This window comes from Scyliorhinus torazame, chromosome 6 (assembly GCF_047496885.1).
Source record: "Scyliorhinus torazame isolate Kashiwa2021f chromosome 6, sScyTor2.1, whole genome shotgun sequence".
NCBI classification, from domain to species: domain Eukaryota; kingdom Metazoa; phylum Chordata; class Chondrichthyes; order Carcharhiniformes; family Scyliorhinidae; genus Scyliorhinus; species Scyliorhinus torazame.
This window is the reverse complement of record NC_092712.1, coordinates 215,359,350-215,371,606: the sequence shown is the minus strand read 5'-3', so window position 1 is coordinate 215,371,606 and position 12,257 is coordinate 215,359,350. Positions and strand designations below refer to the sequence as shown.

At 51.3% G+C, this 12,257-nt stretch overlaps 1 protein-coding gene across 3 annotated transcripts in view; it reads left to right on the top strand.

Moving 5' to 3' along the window:
• creb5b (cAMP responsive element binding protein 5b) overlaps positions 1-12,257 on the top strand; it is a 645,202-nt gene that overhangs the window by 75,720 nt on the left and 557,225 nt on the right. The gene's annotated exons all lie outside the window — the stretch shown is intronic.

The following is a 12,257-nucleotide window of genomic DNA, read 5'->3' as shown; positions in this document are numbered from 1 at the left end:
TATAATCTCAAACAGAATATGCTTAGGTTGTTCACAATAGGTAACAGGTGCGATTCTTACAAAAATTTCAAAGTTCATTTGTGGCGGGTTCTTCAGGGAGTTTCCCGCCTGCTCTGGTGGCGGCTTCCCCACCACCGTTCAATGACACTGAGGGCGGGATTCTCCAGTCGCGCCCGTCCGGCGACTGGAGAATCGCACCCGAGGTCAATGGACTTTTCCATTGTCCGTGTCACTCCTGTGGCAATCTTGCAGCGGGCAGGGTGGAAGAATCCAGCCCACGAGTCACTTTTTTTGGCCCTGGGAGATTCTCACCAGTTTAGCCCACACTTACAGTGCAATTCTCCTGAAAAATTTTCCAAGTGTGGTAGCGAGCGGGAATTGCCGCGAACTTCCCGGCGCTCGGCCCAGTGAGGCTGGCAATGCAATTCAACGTTAATTGGTGCACTTAGCGAGGCCTTATCGGCTTCTTGCCACAAATTACAGCTCGCCAGCTAATTCGCCGGCAGCGCGTTCGCCAGCCCCCCGCTAACAGGGTTGAGCAGCACTTAAGCTGCACTTGCTCAGCCAACCCCAGCCAGCTCGCAGCAATGTTGCCGAGGAGACCGGCCCCAAGATTTGGGGATGCAGATCTGGGGAGGGGGCTGCTAGATGCCGTGGAGACCAGGAGGGATGTCCTATGCCCCCCGAGGGTCCTGGAGAGTCAGCCACAAGATAGCCAGTGCTGCCTGGGATGAAGTGGCGGCAGCTGTCAGCTCGGGGAGTGTGATGAGGAGGACTGGCCTCCAGTCCAGGAAGAATGTCGATGACCTGCACTGGGCACCATGCACGCCCCCCACCTCTTCCCCCCCCCCCCTCCCTAAAGGGAGCATCCACCCCCCAACTCCCCATGCGACCCTCAACCGTTCCTTCACCCCTCCCCTCAACCCCCCTAACCCTGCCTTCACATCCCCTTCACCACCGTGGACCACACATGCGGCTAACGATGCTCCTCAGTGTCTCCTCAGGAAAGGTTCTCCCATAATTATCGGGAGAGGGAAAGGGGCCCAGACTGGTGGAGGGGTGCCGGACTTAAGAATCATCACCTCTTGGAGGTGACTGGGGTGGCCGAGGATAGATTGGTCAACCATGCGGAAGCTGGCGGACACCGTAGAGGTGAGGAACCACCAGGCTCCACCTGGAGGACTTGTCGAATGCGAGTTGTTATTGCCTTGCTGACTGACTCATCCTCTCACTGACCACATGTCCATTCTCCTGCAGGTCCACCAGCTAATGGTACCGGCCTATCCCAGGCAGCACCCTCTCCTGACTCCAAGGAGAACACCTTGGAGTAGAGCTCCGAGAATGCCAACCGTTATAGTCGCGGCACAGCTGTCAGATACACACACAACGGTGGGACATGCTAGTGGACAGGCTTCGAGGGCACAATCTGGTGAGCATCACACTGCTGATGATGCACATCAGGTGGAGGCAGGACTTCCGGGTGTGACCATGTAGTGAGTGGTCGCATACAGGGCAGCTCCTGCTTAAAGTCACAGAAACAAGCTCTTTTTACCCAATACTGGGTGGAATTTTGATGAAAAGGCGTAGGTGAATGTTGGAGGAGTAATTTCCCCCGGGAGTGGTATGTCTGCTGATTACCAGGCCTGGCAGAGAACAGTGAAAGATTTGGCTGAAAAGTTGGAACAAGCTTGTACTGCAGCAGCCACAGTAAACATGCAGGCGGGGGAAGGGCTAATGCAAGCTGGAAGGCCCCAGATGGACCAGCTGATGGCTTTTATCAAGGCAGAATTCCATCAACAGAGGAACGATATGCGTGAGGATCGCGCAAAGGCCATCGAAGGAAATGTGGCACCCCTGAAGAGTTCTCTGGAACGGGTGTAGAGATGTTTGGAGGTGCAGGGGTCACAGATTTGTGAGATCGAAGGAGTGATCTCGGACCACAACGATCATGTTTGGGATGCTCTACATGGCGAAATTATGGGTTCGCAGGCCAGTAGTATTATTTTGAGACCCTAGAAGCGGCTGAAGACTTCATTAAGGAGCATAAACTGGGGGAGAAGTGAGCGGACAATGCTTGGGATTCGGGGTGCTGGCACTTTCTAATGGTCGGGAGCATTTTGAAGTGGGTGTAGGGATTGGGGGATTTTCAGGTTTTTTTTTTGAGGGGGGTTTTGCTATTTTATGTTGAGACTGTAAGGAGTTGTAGGGGTGGAAAGTTTATGTGGGGATGGATGTTCTCAACCCACCTCCTGTTTTATGGAGCTGTTTGTCTTTAACATTTGTTTATTTGCTTTTGGAGAAGGCTGCCTGGAGTTCAGGAGAAGACCTTGTGTGGGTTGGGAAGGGTAAGGTCAGCAGGGAGCCTTCTTCCTTGGGCTGAGGAGTGTGGGGTGTGGGGGAGGGAGGGTGAGATCATTGGGAGGTGACTTTGGGCAAGAGCGGCCAGCAGGTTATGCTGGTGAACGGTATTGAGGCGCTGGGGGAGAAGGCCAAGAGGGGTGGCCGGGGGGAAGTGGGGGGGGGGGGGGGGGGGGCGGGGGTGGGGGGGAGGTTTCTGTGATGTGACAGGGGGTGAGATGACATGGTCAGGGACGGAGAAAGGGACAATCTGGGATGGTCTAGGTATAGGGTGGAATTAAGAAGGCGGGAGTTAAGTAGGGAATATGACAGACGGTAGAGGGGATTGGAGGCGTAAGTCTCCGTTAAAGCTGGTAACGTGGAATGTCCGTGGACTGAATGGGCCGGTTAAAAGGTTGCGGGTGTTTGCGCACCTCAGGAGCCTGAAAGCAGGGGTGGTGTTTCTGTAGGAGACGCACCTCCATGCGAAGGACCAGGTTAGGCTAAAGAAGGGGTGGGAGCAGGTTTTTCACTCAGGGTTTGATTTGAAATCGAGGAGAGTGGCGATTTTAATGAGCAAAATAATGGGATTTGTGAGTGCGAAGGAGGTGAGGGATCCGGGTGGGAGATATGTGATAGTGAGTGGGATATTGGAAGGGGCACCGGTGATGTTGGTAAATGTGTTTGCCCCAAATTGGGTCGATGTTGGTTTTATGAGAGGCTTGCTGGCGGCAGCGATCCCGGATTTAGCCACACCCAGTTGATCATGGGAGGAGATTTTAACTGTGTCCTGGAGCCAAGGGTGGATAGGTCGAGCCCCAGGTCAATGGGAGGGAGCTGGGGGGTTTATGGAGAGGATGGGTATGGTGGACCCATGGCATTTTCAGAACCTGGGGGAAGGGAGTATTCCTTCTATTCACACGTCCATAAGGTGTATTAGAGGATTGATTACTTTGTAGTGAGCCGGGAGATTTTGGTTGGGGTGAAGGGGGCAGAGTATACGGGGATAGTTATCCCGGACCATGCACCCGACTGGCTGGAGATTTGGTTTAGAACGGGACGAGAGCAGAGGCCGGGGTGGTGGTTTGATTCGAGGTTGTTGGCAGATGGAGGTTTTTGTGATAAGGTGCGGGTGGCGATTAAGGATTACGTGGAGTTGAATCAGAATGGGGAGGTGGCGGCGGGAATTTTTTGGGAAGCACTGAAGGCAGTGGTCCAAGGAGAAATTATTTTGTTTACGGCTCGTGCAGATAAGGAAAGGAAGGCATAACATGACCGTGTAGTTAGCGAGATAGTGGAGTTGGACAGGGAATATTCTAGGGTGCTCATTGTGGAGGGATTGGCGCGGAGGAAAAAGTTGCAGGGGCAGTTTGACAGGCTGACATCGGGTAGGGCGGTAGGGCAACTGCGTCGGGCAAGAGGGGTGCAGTACGAGTATGGGGAGTAGGCGAGCTGCATGCTGGTGCACCAGCTGCAGAGGCAGGCTGAGTCCAGGGAAATATTGAAGATACAGGCTGGGGCTGAGGATATGGTGCGGAGCCGGGGAAGATAAATGAGGTGTTTAGGAAGCGCTACCAGGGATTTTATAAGGCAGACCCGGGGGGAGAGGAGAAGGACATGGGGCTGTTTCTGGATGAGCTGGAATTTCCCTAGGTGGAGGAAGCAAAGAGGCAGGTGTTGGAGGAGCCCCTGGGGCTGAGGGAGGTGCTGGATAGTATCAAGGGTATGAAGTCGGGGAAGGGCCCCGGGCCGGATGGGTACCGGTGGAATTTTAAAAGGAATTTGCGATGGCCCTGGCACCACTTCTGTTGGGGACGTTTAATGAAGCACTGGAGAAGGGGGAGTTGCCGGAGCCGATTACGCAGGCAGTATCACACTAATCCCCCAAAAAGGGAAGGATCCAGTGGAATGTGGGTTGTATAGGCCCCTATCACTATTGAACACGGATGTGAAAGTATTGGCTAAGTTGTTGGCAGGGAGGATGGAGGCCTGTGTCCTGGGGGTGGTTGCAGAAGATCAGACCGGCTTCATGAAGGGCAGGCAGCTCGCGAGTAATATAAGACGGCTGTTGAATGTGGTGATGAATCCATCGAGGGCTCTGGTACCGGAGGTGGTGGTGTCCATGGACGCAGAGAAGGCATTTGACCGGGTGGAGTGGTGGTACTTGTTCAAAGCTTTGGGAAGGTTTGGGCTGAGATTTGTGGCATGGGTGCAGTTGCTGTATGTGGCACCTCCCTTGGGTGAGGACGAATGATATGAGCTCACAAAGCTTTGATTTACAAAGGGGTACGAGGCAGGAGTGCCAACTGTCGCCGTTGCTGTTTGTGCTGGCCATAGAGCCATTGGCGATGGCTCTTAGGGGGTCGGCAGGGGATAATGACGGGACAGAAGGAACATCGGGTGTCGCTCTATGCCGATGACCTCTTGCTGTATGTTTCGGATCCAGTGGAGAGTTTGGGAAGGATATTGGGCCTGTTGGGGAGGTTTGGAGGGTTCTCGGGATACAAACTGAATGTAGGGAAAAGAGAAGTATTCTCGGTGAATGAGCTGGGACAACGGGCTAATTTAGAGAGGATGCCATTTATGGTAGCGAGGGATAGGTTTAGATATTTGGGGATTCAGGTAGCGAGGGATCGACAGGATCCCATAAGTGGAACTTATCTAAACTGGTGGAGGAGGCCAGGGAGGGTCTTAGGAGGTGGGATACACTGCAATTGACGTTGGCGGGGAGGGTCCAAGTGGCGAAAATGAATATTCTGCTGAGGTTCTTGTTTATCTTTCAGGCTCTCCCGATCTTTATACTAAAGGCCTTTTTCGGAAAGTGGACACGATCATCTCTGACTTTGTATGGGTGGGAAAGGTGCCGCGGGTGGTGAGGACACTGCTACAGAGGCAGAGGCATCAGGGGAGGGTTGGCATTGCCGAACTTGCTTCATTATTATTGGATACCGAATGTGGACAAGCTGCGGCGGTGGTGGGAAGGAGAAGAGGTAGAGTGGGTTAGGATGTAGGAGGAATCTTGTAAGGGGTCTAGTTTGAGGGCTATGGTGATGGCAGCATTGCCAATGGCTCTGAGTAGGTATTCAGGGAGCCCAGTGGTGCAGTCTTCGGTGAAGATGTGGAATCAGCTGAGGAGGCATTTTAGGATGGAAGGGATGTCGGTGCTAACACCGCTGTGCGAGAATCATGGGTTTGAGCCGGGGGGGGGGGGGGGGGGGGATGGGCAGTGTATATAGGAGGTGGAGGGAAGTGGGGCTGGTCAAGGTGAGGAATTTGTATTTGGAGGAAGGGTTTGCCAGTCTGGAAGAGCTAAGGGAGAAGGTGGAGCTGCCGAGGGGGAGTGAGTTCAGGTATCTGCAGGTTAGGGACTTTGCGCGAAGGGGGTTCCCTAGGTTGCCGGGATACACCATGCTGGAGCGACTGCTGCTTCTGGATGTGGAAGGGAAGAATTGAGGATATATATAAGTGGCTGGGGGAGCAGGGAGATGAGCGGGTGATGAAGATCAAGGAGAAATGGGAAGTGGAGTTGGGAGGGTAGATAAATTGGGGAGTATAGAGTGAGGCACTGCGAAGGATAAACGGGACCTCCTCTTGTGTAAGGATGAGCCTGATACAGTTTAAGGTGGTGCACAGGGTGCATATGACTCGGGCGAGAATGAATGGGTTCTTTCAGGGGGTAGCAAATGAGTGTGAGAGGTGTGGGCGGGGGCCAGCGAATCATGCGCACATGTTTTGGGGTTGTGAAAAAGTAGGAAGATTCTGGGCGGGAGTGTTCAGGGTCTTAGCTAGGATAGTGTAGGAGGAGGTGGACCCGGACCCTTTGGTGATGATATTTGGGGTTTCAGAGAAGCCGGAGCTCATGGAGAGGAGGAAGGCCGATGTCGTGGCCTTCGCCTCTCTGATTGCACGGCGACGAATTTTGCTGGAGTGGCAATCGGCATCACCACCGAGGATTGCGTTGTGGTTGGGTGACCTGTAAGACTGAAGAAGATACAGTGTGAGTTAAGGGGCTCAGCAGGGGCTTTGAGAAAAGGTGGGGGATGTTTGTGACCGTGTTTGAGGAGCTGTTCGTTGCAGGGGGGGTAGGGGGGGGGGGGGTAGGAGGGGAGGGACGAGGGTGAAAAAGGGGAAAAATCTGTAACAGACTGTAATGTTGGTGGTTAGGAAGTATGTTTCCCGGTGAGTTTATTTGCTGTAACCTGCTATGACACACGTTTGTCATAAAATATGTTTTAAAGAAAAACATCAGGTGGAGGCAGGAACCCCAGGTGAGACAGCAGTCGGTGGGCTGCTAGATCCCAGGACCCAGCTGGGTCCCAGACTGATGCTGTGCCTGTGGTGCAGAGGTATTTGGAGCTGATGGAGACGATATGGTGCGGCCAGGACATTCAGGGAGAGATGTCAGTGTCTCTCCAGCAGATCTATAGCTGCTTGGAGGAGTCCCAGAGGCTAGAAGTGCAGGAAATGGCACCGGCAGTGCGTGGCACTAGGGCAACACTGCTAGGGTGGCGACTGCAGTGGAGAGCCTGGTGTACGACGTCGGCACAATGAGTGAGGGTGTCCAAGGCCTCGGTGATGACCATGACTGAGGGTCTCGGCAGAATGTCCGACGCGCTGTGGGATGTCACCCAGTACCAGGCCTACCTTAATGAGGTTGTGCGAGACATGTCCCGCTCTCAGATGGGCATATCCGCAGCGCTTCGGAGCTTGTCCCAGTGGCAGATGGCCTTTGCCGAGGCACCGCAGAGATGAGGAACATCACCGAGGGCTTCGACACGCTGGTGCAGACTATGGGGAACCGGCAGGGCTGGCCGAACCAGATGATGCAGGGGCAGCGGCGGCTCGAACCAGCTGCTCCTCCAACCCAAGGTGATCCCCAGGGCCCTATGGGCACCAACCAGGAGAAGGGGGTGCTGAGTGCCAAACCGGACCCGTCCCATGGAGTGCGACAGCTCCCCCGAGTTCCATCCCTCTGATCAGGTTGCATTTCACAGCCAGCTGTGTGTGTGCTGCCGACAAGTGAGCCGGGGTCCTCTGGCCCCAGAGCTCCCAGAGGATGCCCGCCAGGGCCATCAAAGGCCACGGGATGAGGTAAGCAGCTGGCTGCCTCCACCTCAGATGTGCAGCCTGGGGAGACACCTAGCCGTAAAGGTAGAGCTAGGAGGGCCAGGCTGATTGACGACCACTGAGGGCACAGGGGGAGGCGGAGGGGGTGGGGGTAGGTAGGGGCGGGGAGGGTGGGGTTGGGGGTTGGGAGGTGGGGGAGCGGCACCATCAGGAGTGGGGTATTTACAACGCCTTAAAAAACCTTTTTGCACAACCATGATGATGCCTGTAACTTCCTTCCGCAATGCGGGCTGACCTCTGGACTCTTTGCCCATCTCTCCAGGTATTCCCTACCTACCCCCCCATGGCGCACCCACCCTCTGGCCATGAGCATGTCTCTGGAGCTGTGCCCCATCCCTGATGTTGTATGTGTGGTCTTTTCTCCCGCAGTGTTCAAGCACAGTGTCCATGCATCAGGGTGTGATTGGATTCTAAGCATTGACTCCCACATGCTACATGGCCCGCCCACGGGAATCCACTTGGGTTGTGTGAAGTGCTCACTTAACCACGATTGGCAATTCCCTATTAGCAATAGCCTTCAGTGACACAGCCAGAGGCCTCGGCAGTCGGTGGGGGAATGGGTGGTCAGTGGGGCAGACGGACAGAGACAAGTGTTGCCTCGGAACGGGTACACACGATCCAGGGGTTGGCATTATGGTACCACAAGCTGTTGCCCCAAGGTTAGACTCCCCCACGCACCTCCCCCCCCACCCTCCTCTGGCGACCCACCCCGCAGAGGGACCCCACCCCCAGCCGAGGGTCCCCACCCCCAACCGTGGGTCCCCACCGATAACTGGGTGGCAAGCCCAGCAGCCCAAGGCTCTTTCCCTATCAGCAATGATGACTACTCACCTCCACGGCTCCTCACAGAAGATCTTACGCCAGGTTCACGTTATTAATCGTCGAGATCCCGATTTGCACCGCAGACTGTTTGGCGCCTGGCGCAGTTCTCGTTATTGGCCTCTCCCGCTTTTCACCGGCCTCGTTTTGCTTGAGCGAGAGCGTAACGAGGCCGGAAGATCGAGCCCTTAGAATTTTTTTTACCACTGGTGACCTGAACTCAGAGATCAGGCCACCATTTTGAAAAGGTGCCCCAATCTCTAAGTGAGCTTGTGGGTCCCCCACACCCCCCACCCATGGGCATTGCCACCCCCCATATATATGGGCACTACCCCACAGCCCCCAACTGAGGACACCCTGCCATGGAGCCCCTGGGATCCCCCCCCCCTTTAGGTGCCCCCAAGTCCCATACAGCACCTCTATCCCTTCCAGGACCCCCACCTGTCACCCCCAACCTCCCTGATGCCCCTACTTACCTGCCCTGCACAACCCCACCCTTCAAAGCCCCCTCCATCTTTCTTTCATGTGAATGGCTCTCCCTTGGCCCCTGTCCTTTGGCAGTGCCACACGGGCACCCTTACACTGCCACTCTGGCACCCAGGCAGTGCTCCTGCCAGCTTGGCAGTGCCACCCAGGCACCTTGGCAATGCAAGGGTCACAGTGCCAAGGTGCCATCTGGGCAGTGCCAAGGTGTTTGCGTTCCAGGGGGAGGGCCAGGGGACCAGAATCTACTGACCCTTGCCACCCAGGGGTATACGATGACCCGAGAGACTCCCTGGGTGCTGTTCCACCTGGTCCACATTTGCGTAGACCAATGCTGAATGGTGCCTGGCTGCAGCCTTGGGGAGGCTGGGGAATTGAGGGGTGCCGGTGGATATCGGGCTAGTAGGTCTTACGTTGTTTTCAACCAACTTCCGGGAGCGCCGTTTGGTCCCGCCCCTTTTCGGCAGAATTCTGACTCCGACGTCTCGAGGGATTTGGGTAAATCTGGCGAGACGCGGAGGCTGTCGGGAGGGCTCTCCCAGGATTCTCCAGCCACGTTGTGCTCTTTCTTGAGCACAATGCGTCAAGACAATCATAGATATATTGTCTGATAGATATAATTCTGTGATTGGGCAGCACTTACTGAACAATCCCTCGTGTGCTAAGAATAACAACCAATTTAAGATTATCCTTTTGCTATTGGAAACATTCAGTGCCCTTTTTTCTTTTCAGGTTTGATTCCCCACCAAGTCCCGAGGGAACCAACTTTGTAGATGTGAAGAACTCAGACATTGCTTCCCACCTTCTTTTCAACCATTTTCTACCTTCCTCACCTTAAAATGCTTTCCATGTGTTATTCTAAAATGCAATGTTATACAGTGGGGCAAAACAGCAGACTGCAGTGATTGAGTAACAAATTGGCACACTGGGCTAACAGTGTGGTAAATTGGCACAATGCAACGACAGCACGTAAAGTGGTGCATTAACTGACTATGGGGCAAAGCAACAGATCTGGAACTCATGCACAAACCTAAATCGAGCTATTCAATATGAATTCCCTCTGCTCCTGCAGAATTACAAGAAATCCGAAAACCAGGACATTTAATGCATTTAGAGAAAATTGTCCAGGACCTTGAATGAAAATCCTGGTCTGTCCTGGCTAAACTGGGACAGCTGGTCACCCTAAGTGAGACTGCCGTTCAGCAAAGAGGGCCTAACAATAATGAATGGATCTGCCTGTGGGTGCCCATTTTATATGAGTGCTGACTGAGTACCAAGTACTTCAACAGCATTCTTGGGCCAGCAGCTAATTAAAATATTTTTGGGAGCTTCGAGAACCTAGTGGAAGCCAGATGCACACTTCCAGCTATTCGATAGCACGTTGAATGCACCAAAGCAGAGAAGACTGTAGGCTGCTGTTGCCCACATCCGATCTACCAATACCAACCGGCAGGTTATCACATCAATACTCCAGCATGAAGTCAACACCTAAATTAGGAGTTAATGAAGAAAAATAGTGAGAAAGAGAAATAAATAATGGCTAAAGAGCTTATTTTTCCAAGTTTCTGTTTGTAGTGTAGGCCTTTGTATGCAGTGAACACAATGGGAATATGCTGCACTCATTTTTCATATCGAATTCTCAACATGGCGTTGTGTTGGGAAAAGTTCTGTTCTGAAATGCATATTTGTGAAATCAGCCCTTAATCCCTCTGGGACATACAACTGTTCGTAACTTTCTGCCGCAGCCGTGAGATACTGCTACCTGAATGTGGAGCAATATGGAAGTGCTCTTTCAAGATAGTTGTAACATTCCCAGCTAGTGGTTCAAGTGAAAGGAAATTGGATATCTCATATCCTATACTAAGTCAGTTTTCTATAACTGTCCAATAAAACGATTGACAATTCCTGGATCTAATTTTGTATATGTGTTTTTAGTTGACCATTTAACTTGCAATAGATTTGTTCTTATTTCTTTGTTAACTCTAATGCCATTCAGAAATGCTGTCCAGCATATGTGGAGAATAAAGCAGACTAACACTAGATGGCAGATTAAAAAGTTAAAATTCTGTTTAAACCTGAATTTTCAATGGCAGTGACATAGTTGAATTGAGCACAGAAATGAAAAGGGGAATAAAGGCACTTTTGTATCAAACATGAAATAAATTATGCTTAGCACTTCGATATTTGATTGCTGCAAGTAATACATGGACAAACGATAAATAAACTTATGAGACATGAGCGGTGTTGATTGCATTCTACCTCTGGGAATGATATATCGGACAATAGAGCCTTGTTCCAAATTCTAGTCTAATTGCTATTGCACACATGACAATTAAGGCCGGACTTTCGTCTCCAATGCAGGTATGAATCGGGTTGAAAAAGGTTGAACTTAGCTTTTTGTGCTGGCCAATCAATTTCCTTCTGATTGCTGACCCCACACCATTTCCATGTGGCCTTTTCACAGATCAAGAAGGCCTTGGATTAAAATTGCAAACGCACCTTTTCTGAGGTCGGATCCACTTTGTGAGCACCACAGGAAAATTACATTTCCTCCACAAAAGTTTCATGTGCTTGTGTGGGTAATCCCTAAACATAAAGCACCTCTTTGGAGAATTCTGAAAAGTTAATGTAAAATGTTTTGGCAACTTTAAAAGTTATAATTATATGTTATATTGTAATGTTGATGTGTTTTAATGCAGTGATTCTGCATAGGTATCTGTCCTGCAAATATAAGTTGGCTCTTGCATTGACCACCATTGCTGAGATGCATTCCATTACTTTTTCCAGTGAAAAAAGTGCCATAATGCATTAAAATGGGATAAAAGCCTCTGCTGTCAAGTTCTGTGCTGGGATTTAAATCTACTGACATCTCTGAAGAAGAGTCATATGGACTCAAAACATTAACTCTGTTTCTTTCACCACAGATGCTGCCAGATCTGCTGAGTTTTTCCATCATTTTCTGTGTTCATTTTATAACTTGCAGCTCTAGTTATTTTAAAACAAGCTCCTTTTGAAAGTTGAGACTATTTCTGCACCTGCTTCCTCCATTGACCGACAAGCACCCTGTTTTAAAAATGAAATCGGCCAACATTCTATTCTGTCAGTTTCAGACAATGTAACTGGAAGTTATGGTGAGGACACTGTAGCTATGATGAATATTTGGATTGGTTTCAAAAATTGACAATGGCTTCAACTCAACAGGTGGTCCATTTATCTAAGTATGGCTGGCACTTCTAAGAAACCTAATGACAAAATATGTCTTTGATGGGTTTTTTGTAAGTTTATAAACTTCATCGGCACTTAAAGTCATACAATGTTAAATGTCATACAAAACCTACTGGAGTAGGTTTAATTTTTCCAGCATCAATGATAGTGGGCCTGAATTCAGGGTTTCATTGGATCATTAGAGATTTTTTTTTTTCCCAATGATTTTAAAATAATTCCTATTTCTATTGCTTCACTCCTGAGAAATGTACATAGTGCATACTGGA